This window comes from Callospermophilus lateralis, chromosome X (genome assembly GCF_048772815.1).
Source record: "Callospermophilus lateralis isolate mCalLat2 chromosome X, mCalLat2.hap1, whole genome shotgun sequence".
Taxonomy (NCBI): domain Eukaryota; kingdom Metazoa; phylum Chordata; class Mammalia; order Rodentia; family Sciuridae; genus Callospermophilus; species Callospermophilus lateralis.
The window spans coordinates 92,528,204-92,534,408 of record NC_135325.1 but is presented as its reverse complement, the minus strand read 5'-3'; the positions used below and the strand labels follow the sequence as shown (position 1 = coordinate 92,534,408).

Below are 6,205 nucleotides of genomic sequence, written 5' to 3'. Positions count from 1 at the left end.
AATGATGGGGTGACCAGCACCCCAGCAGAGCATGTTACTGCTCAGGAGGTGTGAGCATCCTGAGAAAATAAAAAATCTGAAATAATCAGCAAGAAATCAAAGCCAAAGCCAAAGATTAGATTTAAAAAGCAGGGCTTCTAATGGGTCTTCTAGCTCTGATAAGAACTGAAACTGAACAGTTGAAAAAGGCCCGATTTCTTTACTTAAGGGGAAGTACATCAAAGGCAGGGATAAAGTTTCAGTGTGGGAGGTGTGTTGTTTTGGTGCTTGTTTCTTGGTGTGGCAGGGGTCTTGCAGTAACAGGTTGTCTGGTGTTTGGCAGGTTACGGGTGTCTCTGGGAAGCCGTTTGATCCTAAGGCTGTGAGCAAGGTCAGGGTGCCAGCATGATCTGGGCTTTCTCGAACTGGGGAATTTCACCCAGAGAAGCAGCTTCCCTGACTTAATGGCTTGAACAAACCCATAATTAATGTATAGACTCCAACAGCAAAATCTTCTCTGTAAAAGTTGGAGTCTTGGGGTTGTGGCTCAGCGGTAGAGCACTCGCTTAGCACGTGCAAGGCTCTGGGTTGGATCCTCAGCACCACATAAAAATAAATAAAGATATTGCGTCCAACTACAACTAAAAAAATAAATATTTATAAAAAAAAAGCTGGAGTCTTCACACCTCAGAGAGAAAGGCAGAGGTTGCCTTTTATTTTTTTTATTGGTTATTCAAAACATTACAAAGATTGCAGAATCACATCGGTTACACATCCATAGGTTGCCTTCTCAATGGAGTTCTCTCCACTCAATGTCTAGAAGGAGGAGGATGGCAGCATCTCTTCCTTCTGTGGCAGCCAGTCTAGTGCTCACTCAAGATCACCTTCCTCATGTAGATAAGAATGCCACAGGGCTCGGAAGGCAGAGATTCGCTTGTGTGGGTTAAAAGTCAGCATTTCCAGCAGCAAGTGAGCTCCAGACCCCTCCATCTCAGGCACCACTGACTGCGCCGGACTAGATGCTCTGGAGGGAAAGGCTCCTGAGGTAGACATACATCTCGGGCCAGTCATCCTCTAGCCCAGTCATGTAAAAAAAAAAAAAAAAAAAAAAATTGTTTTGCCCAGTTGATCAGCTTCAGAGTTTCTACAGAAGAGAGGTTTCTAAGGAAACATCTCTGCAAAGATACAACCAGTGCTCCGCATGTCCAGAGGGGTTGCATATGTGGACTGCAGAGAACTTTGGGAGCACAGACCAGACTATAACAACCACAGGTGTAAGGGCCATCTGGTAGCTGTATATTCTGGCCAGGCCAAAGTCTGCCAGCTTGACTATCCCACCATTTGTCACCAGAATATTCTCTGGCTTTAGGTCTCGATGAATGATGTAATTGGCATGAAGAAAATCTAGGCCTGTTAGAAACTACCGCATCAGATCCTTGACAGCCTCAGCTGGAAAGCCTGGTGGCGGTGCCTGCTTTGTTCAGATAGGTCCTTAGGTCTTGGGCATCATGCTCAAACATTAGGGTCACTTTGATCTCCTGGTCAGGGAAGTGTACAGGCATCCATCAGCCAGACAACATTGGGATGTTCAAAAGCTTCCAGGCGCTTCAATAAGGCCACCTCACAAATTGTGCTGATGGGAAGGCCACCTCCAGCTCCTTCTCTATTGGAGACTCTCACAGTCTCGAGGGCCACTGTGGGGATCACAGGCTTTGTACACCATCCCATAGTCACAGCCACTGGTTCATATGTGAGGTAGCCATTCTCAGATCAGGGGAGAACCTCACACCAGGAGCTGCAGAGACAGGCTGATTATGGGGACGCTGAAGCCAGTTCCTTTGGTGCCATATACTCGAGATGGATTGGGCTGGGTAGAGCTGGGTGGGGTCGGGTCGGGGCAGCTGGACATTACAGGTGGGACCATAAACATAGGCTGCAGGCTAAAGAGGCCCCTCACCCCCATCCTCACCATGTGACCAACTGTAGAGCAGTATTATTCGTCTAGTTTAGAAATTCATAGTATGGTTTATTCTAGCAACTTGGAAGTTTGTGGTTTTTATGTTTGTTTGCTTTGCACTTTGACTAACATCTGAGCTCCCACAGAGTTAAATTCTATGCCTACTTTTTACCTGACCATGGTTCAAATGATCCTGTCATTTGGCTTAATATATATATATTTCTCTCTGCCTTGCTATGGATGAAGTATAGCCACAAATATATATATATATATATATATATATATATATATATATATATATATATATATAATATATAATATATATAATATATTATATATATAATATATATTATATATGTGTGTGTATATATATACATATATATACAGACACACATATATATGTGAGTGTGTATATATATATATGTATATAAATACACACACACACACATATATATTCCTCCCAATATCTCATTCTCTCTCTCTCTCTCTCTCTCTACACACACACACACACACACACACACACACAGATAACTGAGACTTTTCTCTTTTTTTTTTGATACCATGAGTTGAACACAGGGGCACTTTACTACTGATCCCTTTTGATATTTTATTCTGAGACAGGGACTTGCTAAGTTGCTGAGGCTGGCTTGGAACTTGTGATCCTCTTGTCTCAGCGTCTTGAGGCCCTGGGATTACAGGCATGTGCCACTGCACCCTGCCTGGATATTTTCCATAATATATCCAGGATTTTTCTGTTAAATCAATTTTTCCCACAGTGTGCATCCTTTGATGATACAACTATATTTTTTCCTCTTTATTTTTATGCCTGGTTTCATAGAAATCATCCCTAGGGTCAACATAGCTGAGTGCTTTGCCAGTGATCTGTCATAGCTGTTGCTCCAGTTCTTTGAGCCAGTAAAACATCTACCCTTTATAGAGAAATGTGTGTATACCTTGGGGAATACATTTATGGGTGACCCATGTTGACCAGGAGGCCCTCAAGTGCCCACTGTAGTCACTCCTGAGTTGGTACAGCCTACCACATGTGAGTAGCCTTCCAGAACCTCCAGATGAGTGTACTCTTAGGGACTTTTTTTATATGTCTCTTTTTCTGGCTCTGTTAAACTCTATCTGGTCTACTATTTCTTTTGTTGCTGCTGGTTTCACTTAGTTATCAGCCTTTTCTAAACAGCTGGCCAGCAAAAAAGACTTCCATGTAAATTCAATGACCAAATCTTATTATTAATGTGTAAGTAATATGTTATTTTCTGTATTTTAATTACTTAAGGGAAAGTAGCATACACCTGGGAGTAGAACTAGTGATTGACTTATGGCACATAAATGAGACAAGACATTCATAAATTGAACCAAAAAGTGTTCTCTACAACAATGTGAAAAACCCAGTGTTTTCTCTTGAGACAATATCTCTCTGAGATAGCTTTTGTCCCATGGCATTACTTGGAAGACTAGGAGGAAGAACTGAGAAACTGTGTAGAAATGTGTGTACTTTTCAGCTACTTTTAGTTCTAGTGCTTCCTAGGCATTTGGCTCTCATTCCAGTTGTTAAAGTCACCATATTCCTGAAGTTTCATTTCTGAATTGAACATTAGAACTAGAAGGCAACTGGTTGGTTTATGTCCATTTCAAAAACCTTGAAGGTAGGAGCACAGTAATCTAGTGTAAAAAAGTGAAAATATTTTAGAGAAACCAATGGAAATGCTAAAATCCTTAGTTTTGATTTAGATAAGAGATCCAGGCTGTCATGAGGCTCTAGTGGAAAAGTGGGCTGTAGTTTACCCAAAGGTTGCCCAAACCACTATGGGTGTGTCTTTGGATTCAGTACTTAGTATAGTGTATTGCTCAGAGAGCACTCATTCAAAATATAAACATTTGTTCTAAATGTACAGTTCAATAATTTTAGTAGATTATTAAAGTTGTGCTGCCATGACCACAATCCAGTTTTAGAATCTTTCCATCATCCCATTATGATTTAGATGTGAGGTGTCCGTCAAAAGCTCACATGTGAGATAGTGCAAGAAAGTTCAGAGGAGGAATGATTGGGTTGTAAGAATCTTAACCCAATCACTGATTTAATTCCTGGATAGAGATTAACTGAATGGTAACTGAAATGGTAGGATGTGGCTGGAGGAGTGGGAAGGTGGGCGTGGCTTTGGGGGTATCTATTTGTATCTGGCAAGTGGAGTCTCTCTCTCTGCTTCCTGATCAACATTTGAGCTGCTTCCCTCTGCCACACTCTTCTGCCATGATGTTCTGCCTTATCTTGGGCCCTGAAGAATGGAGCCAGTTTTCTATGGACTAAGACCTCTGAAACTGTGAGCCCTTAAATAAACTTTTCCTCCTCTATAATTGTTCTGATTGGATCCTTTAGTCAGAGCAGCAAAAAAGCTGACTAAAACATGCCCCAATTCCCTCATATCTATTTGTTATCCATCTCCACTTCTGCTGTTAGTCCCACACTTATAGACTATACCTCAACTGTGAAAAAAAAATCCAAATAAAATACTGTCCTGTATTGATTCTGCAATGTTGATTTTATTTATTGCTAAGAAAATAAAATTAAAACAAAACTGTGCTACAGATTAAAAGGAAGGAAGGAGTGAGCATTTGTGGACAAGTGGAACTTATAGATAATTGAAAATGGAGTAATTCACACTTTAAGAACAAAAAGGCAGAAAGTGGGTATCCCCTGACACCATAATGGTCATAGCCAATAACTCTATGAAGAAAGACAGGTTAATAAGAGAAAAACATAACGATTTGTTTAATCATAGTTTTATGTGACGCTGGAATCTTCAGAATGAAGATATAAAGATACAGGGGGAAATGCCCATTTTCTATTTAGGTTCAGTGAAGCAGGTACAGCTATGTAAGAAATGTGATTGAACACAAAGAATCAATCTATCTATACTTCCTTTCTTCCTTCTTTCCTTCTCTCTCTCTCTCTCTCTCTCTCTCTCTCTTTCTCTTTGGTCCTGGGGATTGAACTCAGGGATGCTCAACCACTGAGATACACCCCCAGCCCTTTTATTTTTTTTTAATTTAGAGACAGGGTCTTACTAATTTGTGGAGACTGCCTTTGAACTTGCGATCCTTCTGCCTCAGCCTCTAGAGCTGCTGGGATGACAGGGGTGTGCCACTGCACCCAACACAAAGGATGTAATCTAATATACTGGGTTGGGAAACCCAGAAAACCTTGTCTGTTCAGACTCTTGGCCTCTCATTTGTAGCACATTTCCTCCAAAGTATGAGGCAGGACCCCAGGGTCTTCTGACCTACCACCAGAGAAGGGTAAGTCATAGAATTTTATTATTGCAAGCTCCTGGAAAGAAATGTAGGGAAGAATAAAATGATATTTTTAGGCTTTATGACTTGCTTTGGGAAAGGGAGTTCTAGTTTCTATGACCTGCCTGAGAAAAGAATAATTCCGGTTTTATGATTCACTCTTGGGGAGAATGACACAGGTGAAAGAGACTTTGAGTCTGAGAATGCTTCTGAGGTCTTCTAATGTCCTTTTTTCCTTTTTGGGACTAGAGATTGAACCCAGGGGCACTCTACCACTGAATACATTTTATTTTGAATCTGTTTTATTTTTATTTTGAATCAGGGTATTGCTAAGTTGCTGAGTCTGGCCTTGGATGCATGATCCTCCTGCCTCAGCCTCCCCAGTAGCTGGTATCACAAGCGTACACCACCAATGCCCTTTAACTAACATAAATCAGATTGACAAGAGAAAAGTTTAACAAATTTATTTAATAAAGTTTTATATGATTTGAGAGGCTTCAGATACTAAGACCTAAAGACCCAGGAAAAGTCTACACTTTTATGCTTAACTTCAGTGAAAAATGGATAGCATGAAGAAATGTGATTGGATAAGAAGTGTATGATCTGATGATAACAAACTGGGAGTATCTTTAGCAAGGCCCATTTGTTCAGATTTTTTTTTACCTCTCTGTAGCACTCCATCTCCTCTGGGTGTGGGGTAAGACCCTTGTGAAATGAGGGCCCTACATGCTACGTTTAAAGGAGGTGAATCAGAGAATGGCCTTTCTAGACTTTATGGCTGGCTCTGTAGGAGGGAAGTTCTAGTTTCTATGATCTGCTCTGAGGGAGGAAAGAGGGCCAGAGAAGGTCAGAGGGAACTTCGTGCTTCTGAGAAGTTCCAGTTTTATTCAGTTCAAAGTACTTAGCATGCTAAAGTGCCATACTTTGGGGTATTATTTCTGAACCCCAACAGAACCTATACCCCTT

The 6,205-nt window shown here is 41.0% G+C and overlaps 1 pseudogene; it reads right to left on the bottom strand.

Moving 5' to 3' along the window:
• Window positions 1–849: 849 nt before the first annotated feature.
• On the bottom strand, window positions 850–1,942 carry LOC143638640 (cyclin-dependent kinase 4 pseudogene; annotated as a pseudogene).
• Between the last annotated feature and the right edge of the window lie 4,263 nt (window positions 1,943–6,205).